Source organism: Mus caroli, unplaced genomic scaffold, assembly GCF_978045245.1.
Source record: "Mus caroli unplaced genomic scaffold, Mus_caroli_1 scaffold_8, whole genome shotgun sequence".
NCBI lineage: Eukaryota > Metazoa > Chordata > Mammalia > Rodentia > Muridae > Mus > Mus caroli.
The window spans coordinates 105,735,348-105,750,913 of NW_028227263.1; the positions used below are offsets into that span (position 1 = coordinate 105,735,348).

A 15,566-nucleotide genomic window follows, 5' to 3' on the forward strand; every position below is an offset into this window, starting at 1 on the left:
AAAAAAAGAAAAAAAGAAACTTTAGTAAAGCTCAAAACACACATTGCACCTCACACTATATTAGTGGGAGACTTCAACACACTACTCTCATCAATGGACAGATTGTGGAAACAGAACTTAACAAGGACACAGTGAAACTAACAGAAGTTATGAAACAAATGGAGTTATCAGATATCTACAGAACATATTATCCTAACACAAAAGGATATACCTTCTTAGCACCTCATGGTAACTTCTCCAAAATTGACCATATAATTGGTCACAAAACAGGCCTCAACAGATACAAAAATATTGAAATTGTCTCATACATCCTATCCAATCACCATGGACTAAGGCTGATCTTCAATAACAGCACAAATAATAGAAAGCCAGCATTCAAGTGGAAACTGAACAACACCCTTCTCAGTGATCCCTTGGTCAACGAAGGAATAAAGAAAGAAATTAAAGACTTTTTAGACTTAAATGAAAATGAAGCCACAACGTACCCAAACTTATGGGACACAATGAAAGCATTTCTAAGAGGGAAACTCATAGCTCTCAGTGCCTCCAAAAAGAGACTAGAGAGAGCACACACTAGCAGCTTGACAACACACCTAAAAACTCTAGAACAAACAGAAGCAAATTCACCCAAGAGGAGTAGACTGCCAGAAATAATCAAACTCAGGGGCAAAATCAACCAAGTGGAAACAAGAAGAACTATTCAAAGAATCAACCAAAGGAGGAGCTGGTTCTTTGAGAAATTCAACAAGATAGATAAACCCTTAGCCAGACTCACTAGAGGACACAGGAACAGCATCCTAATTAACAAAATAAGGAATGAAAAGGTAGACATAACAACAGATCCTGAAGAAATTCATAACACCATCAGTTCCTCTACCAAAGGCTATACTCAATAAAACTGGAAAAACTGGATGAAATGGACAAATTTCTAGACAGATACCAGGTACCAAAGTTAAATCAGGATCAGGTTAATGATCTAAGCAGTCTTATATCCCTTTAAGAAATAGAAGCAGTCATTAATAGTCTCTGAACCAAAAAAAAAAAAAAAAGCCCAGGACTAAAGGGTTTAATGCAGGGTTCTGTCAGACTTTCAAAGTATATCTAATCCCAGTTCTTCACAAACTATTCCACATGATATAAGCAGAATGTATTCTACACAACTCATTCTATGAAGCCACAATTACTCTGATACCTAAACCACAAAAAGACCCAACAAAGATAGAGAACTTCACACCAATTTCCCTTATGAATATCAATGCAAAAATCCTCAACAAAGTTCTCGTTAAACGAATCCAAAAACACATCAAAACAATCATCCATCCTGACCAAGTAGGATTCATTCCAGGGATGCAGGGATGGTTCAATATACAGAAATCCATCAATGTAATCCAGTATATAAACAAACTCAAAGACAAAAAACACATGATCATCTCCTTAAATGCTAAGAAAGCATTTGACAAAATCCAACACAAATGTATGATAAAAGTCTTGGAAAGATCAGGAATTCAAGGCCCATAACTAAACATGATAAAAGCAATCTACAGCAAACCAGTAGCCAACATCAAAGTATATGGTGAGAAGCTGGAAACAATCCCACTAAAATCGGGGACTATACAAGGCTGCCCACTTTCTCCCTACCTATTTAACATTGTACTTAAAGTCCTAGCCAGAGCAATTCAACAACAAAAGGAGATCAAGGGATTACAAATTGAAAAGGAAGAAGTCAAAATATCACTTTTTGCAATGATATGATATATATATATATATATATATATATATATATATATATATATATATATATATATATAAAGTGACCCTAAAAATTCCACCAGAGAACTGATAAACAGCTTCAGTGTAGTAGCTGGATATAAAATTAACTCAAACAAGTCAATGACCTTTCTCTACACAAGGGATAAACAGGCTGAGAAAGAAATTAGGGAAACAACACCCTTCTCAATAGTCACAAATAATATAAAATACGTTGACGTGACTCTAACTAAGGAAGTGAAAAATCTATATGATAAGAACTTCAAGTCTTTGAAGAAAAAAATTAAAGAAGATCTCAGAGGATGGAAAGATCTCCCATGCTCATGGATTGGCAGGATCAATATAGTAAAAATGGCTATCTTGCCAAACGCAATCTGCAGATTCAATGCAATCCCCATCAAAATTCCAACTCAATTCTTCAACGAATTAGAAAGGGCAATCTGCAAATTCATCTGGAATAACAAAAAACCTAGGATAACAAAAACTCTGCTCAAGGATAAAAAAGCCTCTGGTGGAATCACCATGCCTGACCTAAAGCTATATTACAGAGCAATTGTAATAAAAACTGCATGGTACTGGTATAGCAACAGAGGAGTAGACCAATGGAATAGAATTGAAGACCCTGCGATGAACCCACACACCTATGGTCACTTTATCTTTGACAAGGGTGCTAAAACCATCCAGTGGAAAAAAGACAGCATTTTCAACAAATGGTGCTGGCACAACTGGCAGTTATCATGTAGAAGAATGTGATTTGATGCATTCCTATCTCCTTGTACAAAGGTCAAATCTAAGTGGATCAAGGAACTCCACATAAAACCTGAGACACTGAAACTTATAGAGGAGAAAGTAGGGAAAAGCCTTGAAGATATGAGTACAGGGAAAAAATTCCTGAACAGAACAGCAATGGCTTGTGCTGTAAGATCGAGAATCTACAAATGGGACCTCATAAAATTGCAAAGCTTCTGGAAGGCAAAAGACACCGTCAATAAGACAAAAAGGCCACCAACAGATTGGTAAAGGATCTTTACCTATCCTAAATCAGATAGGGGAGTAATATCCAATATATATAAAGAACTCAAGAAGGTGGACTCCAGAAAATCAAATAACCCCATTAAAAAATGGGGCTCAGAGCTAAACAAAGAATTCTCACCTGAGGAATACCAAATGGCTGAGAAGCACCTGAAAAAATGTTCAGCATCCTTAATCATCAGGGAAATGCAAATCAAAACAACCCTGAGATTCCACCTCACACCAGTCAGAACGGCTAAGATCAAAAATTCAGGTGACAGCAGATGCTGGCGAGGATATGGAGAAAGAGGAACAGTCTTCCATTGTTGTTGGGATTGCAAGCTTGTACAACCACTCTAGAAATCACTCTGGCAGTTCCTCAGAAAATGGGACATAGTACTACCAGAGGATCCCACAATACCTCTCCTGGGCATATATCCAGAAGATGTTCCAACGGATAAGAAGGACACATGCTCCACTATGTTCATAGCAGCCTTATTTATAATAGCCAGAAGCTGGAAAGAACCCAGATGCCCCTCAACAGAAGAATGGATACAGAAAATATGGTACATTTACACAATGGAGTACTTCAGCTATTAAAAAGAATGAATTTATGAAATTCCTAGGCAAACGGATGCACCTGGAGGGCATCATCCTGAGTGAGGTAACCTAATCACAAAAGAACTCACACAATATGTACTCACTGAGAAGTGGGTATTAGCCCAAAACTTAGAATACCCAAGATATAAGATACAATTTGCAAAACACGTGAAACTCAAGAAGAATGAAGACCAAAGTGTGGACACTTTGCCCCTTCTTAGAATTGGGAACAAAACACCCATGGAAGGAGTTACAGAGACAAAGTTTGGAGCTGAGGCAAAATGATGGACCATCTAGAGACTGCCATATCCGGGGATCCATCCCATAATCAGCTTCCAAACGATGACACCATTGCATACACTAGCAAGATTTTGCTGAAAGAACCCAGATATGGCTGTCTCTTGTGAGACTATGCTGGGGCCTGGCAAACACAGAAGTGGATGCTCACAGTCAGCTATTGGATGGATCACAGGGCCCCCAATGGAGGAACTAGGGAAAATACTCAAGGAGCTGAAGGGATCTGCAATCCTATAGGTGGAACAACAGTATGAACTAACCAATACCCCCCTTCCCCCTCCCCCGGAGCTTGTGTCTCTAGCTGCATATGAATCAGAAGATGGCCTAGTCAGCCATCAGTGGAAAGAGAGGCCCATTGGTCGTGAAAACTTTATATGCCTCAGTACAGGGGAACGCCAGGGCCAAGAAATGGGAGTGGGTGGGTAGGGGAGTTGGTGGGGGAATGTGTGGGGGACTTTTGGGATAGCATTGGAAATGTAATTGAAATAAATACCCAATAAAAAAAAAAGAAGACATCAACACAACAGTCAAGGAAAATACAAAACCAAAAAGCCCATAATCTCAAAACTTTCAAGAAATTCAGGACACAATAAAAAGCCTGAGCCTGAGAATAATAGGTATAGAAGAGAGTGAAGATTCCTAACTCAAAGGACCAGCAAACATCTTAACAAAATTATAGAAGAAAACTACCTAACCTTAAAAAAGAAATGCCCATACACATACAAGCTTACAGAATACCAGAGATGACCAGAGAAGAAATTCCTATCATCACATAATAACCAAAACAACAAATGCACAGAACAAAGAAAGAATATTGAAAGCAGTAAGGGAAAGGGGTCAAGTAACATAAAAAGGTAGACCTAACAGAATTACATCAGACTTCTCACTAGGAACTATAAAAACCTGAAGATCCTCAGCAGATGTCATACAGATCCTAAGAGATCAAAAATGCCAGCCCAGGCTACTATGCCTAGTAAAATTGCAATTACCTTAGATGGAAAAAATAAAACAAGGTATTCCAAAACAAAACAAAATTTAAACAATATCTTCCCACTAATCCAGCCCTACAGACGATAAGGAAAAGTCCAATGCAAGATGGAAAGCATCCAAGAAAAAGCAAGAAATGAATCTTTTTTTTTATTAGATATTTTTATTTACATTTCAAATGATATCCCTTTTCCAGGTTTCCCCCCTCTGAATCTCCCCTCTCCATGCTAAACAACTCTCCCACTTCTGCTTCCCTGTCCTAGCATTCCCCTAAACTAGGGCATTAAACATTCCCAGGACCAAGGGCCTCTCCTCCCATTGGTGGCCAAAAAGAACATACTCTGCTACATATGTAACTGGATCCATAGGTGCCTCCATATGTACTCTTTTGTTGGTGGTTTAGTCCCTGGGAGCTCTGGGGTACTGGTTGGTTCATATTGTTGTTCCTCCTATGGAGCTGCAAGCTCCTTTATCTCCTCGGATCCTTTCTCTAGCTCCTCCACTGGGGACCATGTGCCCAGTCCAATGGTTGGCTGAGAGCATTCACCTCTGTATTTGTCAGGCACTGTCAGAGACTCTCAGGAGACAGCTATGTCAGGCTCCTGTCAGCAAGCATGTGTTGGTATCAACAATAGAGTCTTTGTTTGGTGTGCGTATGAGGGATGGATCCCCAGGTGAGGCAGTCTCTGGATGGTCTTTCCTTCAGTCTCTGCTCCACGTTTGGTCTCTTTATCTCTTCACATGAGAATTTGTTCCTCATTCTAAGAAGGACTGGAGAATCCATACTGTGGTCTTCTTTCTTCTTCAGCATCATTTGGTCTGAGAATTGTATCTTGAATATTCCAAGCTTCTGGGCTAATATCCATTTATCAGTGAGTGTATACCATGTGTGTTCTTATGTGATTGGGTTACCTAACTCAGGATGATATTTTCTAGTTCCATCCATTTGGCAAAAAAATTTCATGAATTCATTGGTTTTAGTAGCTGAGTAGTATTCCATTGTGTAAAGGTACCACATTTTCTGTATCCATTCCCTTGTTGAGGGACATCTGTATTCTTTCCAGCTTCTAGCTATTATAAATAAGGCTGCTATGAACATAGTGGAGCATGTGACCTTATTACATGTTGGAACATCTTCTGGGTAAATGCCCAGGAGTGATAGAGCTGAGTCCCCCAGTAGTACTATGTCCTACTTTCTGAGTAACTGCCAAACTGATTTCTAGAGTGGTTGTACCAGTTTGCAATCCCATCAGTAGTGGAGGAGTGTTCATCTTTCTACAAATCCTTCCAAGCATCTGCTGTCACCTGAGTTTTTGATCTTACCCATTCTAACTACTGATGTGAGGTGGAATCTCAGGGTTGTCTTGATTTGCATTTCCCTGATAACTGGGGATGGTGAACATTTCTTTAGGTGTTTCTCAGCCATTCAATATCCCTTGGTAGAGAATTCTTTCTTTAGCTCTGTACCTCATTCTTAATAGGGTTATTTTGTTCTCTGGAGTCTGACTCCTTGAGTTCATTGTTTACACTGTATATTAGCCCACTATCAGATGTAGGGTTGATAGAGATCTTTTCCCAATCTGTTGGTTGCCATTTATTCCTATTGACAGTGTCCTTTGCCTTACAGAAGCTTGTAATTTTATGAGGTCCCATTTGTCAATTCTTAATCTTAGAGCATAAACTATTGGTGTTCTGTTCAGGAAATTTCCCCCTGTGCCCATATGCTTGAGGCTCTTCCTCATTTTCTTTTCTGATAGTTTTAGTGTTTCTGCTTTTTTGTGGAGGTCCTTGAACAACTTGGACTTGTGCCACAGACCCTTTTTAGTCCCTGTCTTCGTAGAACGGGTCTCTGGTAGCAGGTGGACAAGGAGTTGGTGAATGAATGACAGACAGAAGCAACACAAAAGATTGTGTAGAATCTGAATTTAATTTTTCAAGTCGAGCATCATACTTTTTATACAGAAAAGTGACAAGAAACCAGGCGAGATACATCCACCTAGTTACAGTGACACAACACAAAAGGAATGTATACATCAAAAGAAGGTGGCGACCAGGCCACTGCCACTAAGAAGGGAACCAGGTGTAATGTTAGTCTATTGTTAAGCCCACCACCAGAGGTTCTTAGTAAATGCCTGATTATGCTGTTTCTTTGGGCCTAGTGAAGAAACCTGTCTCAGGGGGATACCCTAATTCTTTCATGGTAAACCCACCTATTTGCTATGCCATTGTGAATTCCCTTTTCTGGGTAAGACTGGCTATTGTCCCAAGTTAACACTCTGCAGATCAGCCCTGAGCTATTCCAGCTCCATTCTTTTTAATGCCTAATTAGTTTCACTGTCCCTACTAGAAGTAAATTTGAATGTTACTGAATAGGTAACCTTCTCACTGAATTCCTACTGAATTCCAAGTTTGTCAGCTTCAAGGATTTTTTAGGATGTTGGAACACTGGTGGAGGCTTACTTATGTCAGAATTCAATCCTTAAAGGCACTTATAATAAATAATACAAAAAGAGAGCATGTGGATCCATACACCAGACTAACATGGGGATAAGGTATGAGTATATGGGTTATAAGAATGCTTGGTTCCAGGAGGTTGAGTTTCCTTGAAACTCCCTGCCTCGTGAGTGCCCCCAGGCCTCTTGGCCTGCCAAGCAGACTCCAGTGGAGTGTGCATAGCAGACTTGAGCTTTGTACAAGAAGATAAGAATGGATCAAGTTGCACTCTTCTACATGTTGACCACCACTTGGGCCAGCACCATTTGTTGAAAATTCTGTCTTTTTTCCACTGAATGGTTTTAGCTCCTTTGTCAAAGATTAAGTGACCGTAGGTGTGTGGGTACATTTATAGGTCTTCACTTCTATTCCATTGTTCTACCTGCCTGTCACTATACCAATACTATGCAGTTTTAATCACTATGGCTCTGTAGTGTACCTTGAGGTCAGAGATGGTGATTCCACCAGAAGTTCTTTTATTGTTGAGAATAGTTTTTGCCATCCTTGGTTTTTTGTTATTCCAGATGAATTTGAGAAATGCTCCTTCTAAGTCTAGGAAAAATTGATTTGGAATTTTGATGCGGACTGCATTGAATCTGTAGATTGCTTTCAACAAGATGGCCATTTTTCCTATATTAATGCTGCCAACCCATAAGTAAGGGAGAACTCTCCATCTTCTGAGGTCTTCATTGATTTCTTTCTTCAGACACTTGAAGTGCTTGTCACACAGATCTTTCACTTGTTTAGTTAGAGTCACACCAAGATACTTTATACTGTTTGTGACTAATGTGAAGGGTGTTGTTTCCCTAATTTCTTTCTCAGTCTGTTTATCCTTTGAGTATAGGAAAGCTACTGATTTGTTTGAGTTAATTTTATATCTTTCCATTTTTCGGAAGTTGTTTATTAGCTGTGGAGTTCTCTGGTGGAGTTTTGGGGGTCACTTAAATATACTATCATATCACCTTCAAATAGCAATACTTTGACTTCTTCCTTTCCAATCTGTATTCTTTGACCACCTTTTGTTAACTAATTGCTCTAGCTAGAACTTCAAGTACTATATTGAATAGATAGGGAGAGAGAGCACAGTCTTGTCTAGTCCCTGATTTTAGTGGGATCGCTTCAAGTTTCTCTCCATTTAGTTTAATATTGGCTACTGGTTTGCTGTATATCTTTCCAAGACTTTTAACATAAAGGGATGTTGAATTTTGTCAAATGTTTTTTCAGCATCTAATGAAATGATCATGAGGGGTTTGTTTGTTTATTTGTTTGTTTGTTTGTTTATGTAGTGGATTACTTTGATAGATTTCCATATATTGAACCATCCCTGCATCCCTGGGATGAAGCCTCCTTGACTGTTGTGAATGATCATTTTGATGTGTTCTTGGGTTTGGTTGGCAAGAATTTTATTGAGTATTTTTGCATCAATATTCATAAGGGAAATTGATCTGAAGTTCTCAGTGTAATTTCTTCAAAGAACAAATTAGGTAGTTTGTTCTGTTTCTATTTTGTAGAATAGTTTAAAGAATATTGGTATTAGATCTTCTTTGAAGATCTGATAGAATTCTGAACTAAAACCATCTGGTCCTGGGCTTTTTTGGTTGGGAGACTTTTCATGACGGTTTCTATTTCTTTAGGGGTTACAGAATTGTTTAGATGGTATATCTGATCCTGATTTAACTTGGTTTGGGAAACTTCTAATGTTTGCTTCTATATTCTTGGGCATTATGGGGCTGTTTAGATGGTTTATTTGATCCTGATTTAACTTTGGTACCTGGTATCTGTCTAGAAAATCATCTAGTTCATCAAGGTTTTCCAGGTTTGTTGAGTATAGACTTTTGTAGTAGGATTTGATTATTTTTTTAATTTCCTCAGTTTCTGTTGTTACAGACTAATTTCCCTGATGAATATCAATGCAAAATTATAAATAGAATTCTCACAAACTGAATTCAAGAACACATTAAAAGGATCATCCACCATGATCAAGTAGCCTTCATCCCAGAAATGCAGAGCTGTTTCAATGAATAGAAATCCATCAATGTGATCCACAATATAAAGAACTCAAAGAGAAAAAATATGATCATCTCACTAGATTCTGAAAAAGCCTTTGAAAAATAATCCAACATCCATTCATGCTAAGCATATTGGAAACATCAGGAAACCAAGGTTCCTACATAAATATAATAAAAGCAATATACAGCAAACTAATAGTCAACAACAAACTAAATGTAGAGAAACTCAAAGAAATCCCATTAAAATCAGGGACAAGTCTGCCCACTCTCTTCCTACCTATAAAATATCATCCTCAATGTTCTAGCCAGAGCAATAAGACAGTCAATGGAGATCAAAGAGATACAAATTGGGAGCAAGGTAGTCAAGATATCACTATTTGCATATGATAGTACACATAAGTAACAACAAAAATTCTATGAGAGAGCTCCTACAGCTGATAAACAACTTCAGCTAAGTGGCAGGATATAAAATTAACTCTAACAAACCATTAGTCTTCCTCTATGCAAAAAATAAAAGGGCTGAGAAGGAAATTAGGGAAATGTCACCCTTTGCAATATGACTCTAACCAAGCAAGTAAAAGATCAGTATAACAAGAACTTTAAATCCCTGAAGAAAAAAAAATCAAAGAAGACCTCTAAATATGGACAGATCTCCCAGGCTCATGATTGGCAAGATTAATATAGTAAAAAATGGCCATCTTTCCAAAAGCAATCTACATATTCAGTGCAATGCCCATCAAAATACCAACTCAGTTCTTTATAGTGTTAGAAAGAGCAATTCTCATATTCATTTTGAATAACAATAAATCCAGGAGATGGAAAACTATTCTCAACAATAAAAGAAATTCTGAGGGAATCACCATCCCTGACCTCAAGCTATACTATTGAGCAATAGTGATTAAAAACTGTATTAGTATAAAGACAGGCAAGAAGATCAATGGAAGATCATTGAAGACCCAGAAATGAACCAATACATCTATGGTCATTTGATCTTTGACAGAGGAGTTACAACCATCAACTGGAAAAAAAGACAGCATTTTCAATAAATGGTGCTGGTTCAACTGCCAGGCTGCATGTAGAAGAATGCAAATTGATCCATTCTTATCTCCTCATACAAAGCTCAAGTCTAAGTCGATCAATGAACTCCACATAAAACCAGAGACACTGAAACTTGTAGAGGAGGCAGTGGGGAAGAACCTCAAACATATGGGCACAGGGGAAAAATTCCTGAACAGAACAGCAATGGCTTGTGCTGTAAGATCAAGAATCAACAAATTGCAAAGCTTCTATAAGGCCAAGGACACTGTCAATAAGACAAAACAGCAACCCACAGATTCAGAAAAAAAAAATCTTTACACACCCTACATTTAATAGAGGGCTAGTATCCAAAATATACAAAGAATTCAAGGAACTAGACTCCAGAGAACCAAACAACCCTATTAAAAATGAGATACATAGCTAAACAGAGAATTCTCAACTGACGACTCTCACACGACTGAGAAACACTTAAGGAAATGTTCAACGCTGGGCGGTGGTGGCGCACACCTTTAGTCCCAGCACTTGGGAGGCAGAGGCAGGCGGATTTCTGAGTTCGAGACCAGCCTGGTCTACAAAGTGAGTTCCAGGACAGCCAAGGCTACACAGAGAAATCCAAAAAAAAAAAAAAAAAAAAAAAAAAAAAAAAAAAAAAGAAATGTTCAACATCCTTAGTCATTAGGAAAATGGAAATCAAAATGACCCTGAGATTCCACCTCACACCAGTCAGAATGACTAAGATAAAAAAAAAAAAAAAAAAAAAAACCACAAACAAACAAAAACCAGGTGACAGCATAGATGTGGAGAAAGAGAAATACTACTCCATTGCTGGTGGGATTGCAAGCCGGTACAACCACTCTGGAAATCAGTTTTGCAGTTACTCAGAAAATTGGACATAGTACTACCTGAGGATTCAGCTATACTGCTCCTGGGCAAATATCCAAAAGATGTTCCAACATATAACAAGTACATATTCTCCACTGTGTTTATAGCAGCCTTATTTATAAAAGCCAAAAGCTGGAAGCAACCCAGATGTCCCTTAACAGAAGATGGATACAAAAAAAAAATGTGGTACATTTGCACAATGGAGTACTACTCAGCCGTTAAAAATGATGGCTTCGACCCTTCACTTCCCCCTTCCCCTCCCGTCTCCCTCCCTCCTTTCTCCCTAGCCCCCTTCTCCACTGCCCCCTCCCCCAACTCTCCATCCCCTTCCCTCCTGGTTTCAGAGGACCCTGTCTCAACCCGACCTGTTTCGGCCTGCGAAGCCTTTGGTGCCATTTCCTTCCGGTGGGCTGCCCACACCAGTACCCCAGTTCCCAGTTCAGCTGGGTTTTCCCTTCGCTGGGGGTGGCTTTCTAAGCCACCCACTCTGTGCTCATCTCTGCAGCCTCTCCTGCCACTTGGGGCCCATTCCCCCTCCCAGTGGCCGTCATCAAGGTGATGCAAACACAGTGTTTGCTGGGGCTGCGCAGGTTCGTGGCCTTCACTTCCAAGCTCTGGAACTTCTTTATTTACATTTTGCGGAGGCAGATCCACACGGTAATTCAGTATCAGACTGTTCGATATGATATCCTGCCCTTATCTCCTTTGTCCCGGGATCGCCTAGCCCAGGTGAAGAGGAAGATCCTGGTGTGGATATGGATGAAACCCTGATTCACTCTCACCACAATGGGGTCCTGAGGCCTACAGTGAGACCTGGGACACCTCCCGACTTCATCCTCAAGGTGGTAATAGACAAACACCCTGTCCGGTATTTTGTACATAAGAGACCCCATGTGGATTTCTTCTTAGAAGTGGTAAGCCAGTGGTATGAGTTTGTAGTGTTCACAGCAAGCATGGAAATTTATGGCTCTGCTGTGGCAGATAAACTGGACAAAAGCTGAATCATTCTTAAGAGGAGATACTTCAGACAGCACTGCACTTCGGAGTTGGGCAGCTACATCAAAGACCTCTCTGTGGTCCACAGTGACCTTTCCAGCATCGTGATCCTGGATAACTCCCCCGGGGGCTTACAGGAGCCACCCAGACAATGCCTTCCCCATCAAATCCTGGTTCAGTAATCCCAGTGACACAGCTCTTCTCAACCTTCTCCCAATGCTGGATGCCCTCAGGTTCACTGCTGATGTCTGATCAGTGCTGAGCCGAAAAGTTCACCAACATAGGCTCTGGTGTCAGCTGTTCCCCCTCCCCCTGAGTTGGGTGGAGGGGAAAGGGAGGGAGAGCTCTTGGGACACCGTCTGTCGCCCTGTCCAATGTGAGGACTGCCTGAGCAGAATCTGCCCCTCCCAGCCCTCTGCCCTGGGAGCCCTACACTCCACTATGGAGTCTGGATGGACACATGGGCAGACTGTGAAGCTGCCTCACTCTGTGCACACTCTGTAGAAATGCCAGATTAGGACAGGCGAAGGCCTAGAGGAGCCGAAACCGTCTGTTGAAGAGGCAACACTGGCCAGAGTGACAGACTCTCCCAGAGGCTCAAAGGAAGCCACTTCAACTTCGTTGTGATTTAATTTAAAAAAAAACAAAAAAAAACAAAAAAACAAAAAACAAAAACAAAAACAAAACAAAACAAAAAAAACCTCTTATACAAAATTGATCTAATTCGCACAGTCACCGGAGGCAGACCTGCCTGCAGTTTCCTGAACTAAGTGCTTCTGCCCACCCAGAGCAACTGATTCTAAGGCCTGACTCTAGCAATGGCCTTCGCAAATCTGTGTAAAGTACTCATCAGTGACAGCCTGGACCCCTGCTGCCGGAAGATCCTGCAAGATGGAGGGCTGCAGGTGGTGGAGAGGCAGAACTTGGGCAAGGAGGAGCTGATAGCTGAACTCCAGGACTGTGAAGGCCTCATTGTCCGGTCAGCTACTAAGGTCACTGCTGATGTCATCAATGCAGCAGAGAAGGTGGTGGTCAGGGCTGGCCCAGGCGTGGACAATGTGTATCTGGAGGCTGCCACGAGGAAGGGCATCCTAGCCATGAACAACCCCAACGGGAACAGCCTCAGTGCTGCGGAGCTCACCTGTGGGATGATCATGTGCCTGGCCAGGCAGATTCCCCAGGCAACAGCTTCGATGAAAGATGACAAATGGGACTGGAAGAAGTTCACGGGGACAGAACTGAACGGGAAGACACTGGGAATGCTTGGCCTCAGCAGAATCAGAAGAGAGGTGGCCACACGAATGCAGTCCTTTGGAATGAAGACTGTAGGCTATGACCCCATCATCTCTCCTGAAGTCACGGCCTCCTTTGGTGTTCAGTAGCTGCCGCTGGAGGAGATCTGGCCTCTCTGTGACTTTATAACTGTTCATACCCCACTCCTTCCCTCCACCATAGGCTTACTGAATGGCATCATCTTTGCTCAGTGCAAGAAAGGGTTGAGCGTGGTGAACTGTGCTCGAGGAGGCATTGTGGATGAAGGTGCCCTGCTGAGTGCCCTGCAGTCTGGTCAGTGTTCTGGGGCTGCACTGGATGTGTTTACAGAAGAGCCACCACGGGACCAGACCTTAGTGGACCACAAGAATGTCATCAGCTGCCCCCAACCTGGATGCCAGCACCAAGGAAGCCCAGAGCCACTGTGGGGAGGAAATCGCAGTCCAGTTTGTGGACATGGTGAAGGGGAAATCTCTAACAGGCGTCGTGAACGCCCAGGCCCTCACCAGTGCCTTCTCTCCACACACCAAGCCTTGGGTTGGTCTGGCAGAAGCATTGGGCACGCTCCCCTAAAGGGACCATCCAGGTGGTTACACAAGGAACATCTCTGAAGAATGCTGGGACCTGCCTGAGCCCTGCAGTCATTGTCGGCCTTCTGAGAGAAGCATCTAAGCAGGCAGACGTGAACTTGGAGACCGCTAAGCTAATGGTGAAAGAGGCTGGCCTCAATGTCACCACCTCCCACAACCCTGGCGTTCCAGGGGAGCAGGGCAGCAGGGAATGCCTCCTGACTGTGGCCCTGGCAGGTGCCCCCTACCAAGCTGTGGGCTTGGTCCAGGGCACCACACCAATGCTGTAGATGCTCAACGGAGCTGTCTTCAGACCAGAGGTGCCACTACGAAGGGGCCAACCCCTGCTCATATTCCGCGCTCAGCCCTCCAAACCTGTGATGCTGCCCACTATGATTGGCCTCCTAGCGGAGGTGGGTGTACGGCTGCTGTCCTACCAAACCTCCATGTTGTCTGACGGAGAGCCCTGGCACGTCATGGGCCTCTCCTTCCTACTGCCCAGCCTGGAAACATGGAAGCAGCTTTCCAGTTCTGCTTCTGACCCTGGGGCTCAGCACGCTCAGCCCTACAGGCTCTTGTGAAGAAACCCACTCACTGTGACCTGTAGGGAGAGGGCATCGAAGAACCAGGGCGTCTGCCTGAACTAATATCTAGTAAAGAATCTTAACTCAAAAAAAAAAAAAAAAAAAAAAACCTGATCTAATTCTTCACTCCTGCTCCAAGGGCTGGGCTGTGGGTGGGGACTGGGATTTCAGGCCACTGGATCTTCTTCAGACTTGTCCCTCCCTTACTTTTCCTCATTTTTTTTTCTTTCTCCAATTCCCCGATGCCTGTAATCGGCTCCTTTCTTCTTTCCTCTTTTAAACCATGCACTATAACTTTGAAACCAAAAAAAAAAAAAAAAATGGTGGCTTCATGAAATTTGCAGGCAAATGGATGACACTAGAAAACATCAAAACATCATCCTGAGTGAGGTAACGTAGTCACAGAAGAACACACATAGTATGGACTCACTGGTAAGTGGGTATTAGGAGAAAAGCTCAGAATTTTCATAATAAAACTTACAGCCCATGTGAAGGACAAGAAAAAGGAAGACCAAAGTGTGGGTGCCTCAGTCCTACTTAGAAGGGGGAACAAAATAATCATGGGAGATTGAGGGTGGATAGGACTTGAGAGGGAGAGAGAAGGGGAAAAGGAAAAGGGGGTCAGGATTAGGTGTGGGAGGAGACAGGTGAGATGTACAGAGAGTCGTGGAATTGAACAGAGATGTTTAGCAATGGGGGATAGGGAACTGGGGATAGCCACCAGAAAGTACCAGATCCCAGAAAAACAAGAAGCTCTCAGGATCCAATGAGGATGGCATTAGCTGAAATACCCAGCAAAGGGGAGAGAGAACCTATAGAGACCATATCCAGAAGTTAGGCATGTCCCCCATTTGATGGATGAGACCACCCACCCTTCACAAAAATGTAATCCAGAATTGCTCCTGTCTAAAGGAAATACAGGGACAAAGAATGGAGCAGGCACTTGTGGGGCAACAGGCTACGTGCAGACAGCCTGGTTTCCAGTCAAGGCTAGATCTTGAACCCTGGGACCAGTGGTGATAATTCACTTACATGGGACTGAAGGAGTTCTCTCATGTCTC

The 15,566-nt window shown here is 42.0% G+C and overlaps 2 pseudogenes; both read left to right on the forward strand.

Moving 5' to 3' along the window:
• Positions 1–11,642: 11,642 nt before the first annotated feature.
• On the forward strand, positions 11,643–12,584 carry LOC147003304 (CTD nuclear envelope phosphatase 1 pseudogene; annotated as a pseudogene).
• Positions 12,585–12,833: 249 nt separating this feature from the next.
• LOC110299327 (D-3-phosphoglycerate dehydrogenase pseudogene) lies at positions 12,834–14,462 on the forward strand (annotated as a pseudogene).
• Positions 14,463–15,566: the final 1,104 nt, after the last annotated feature.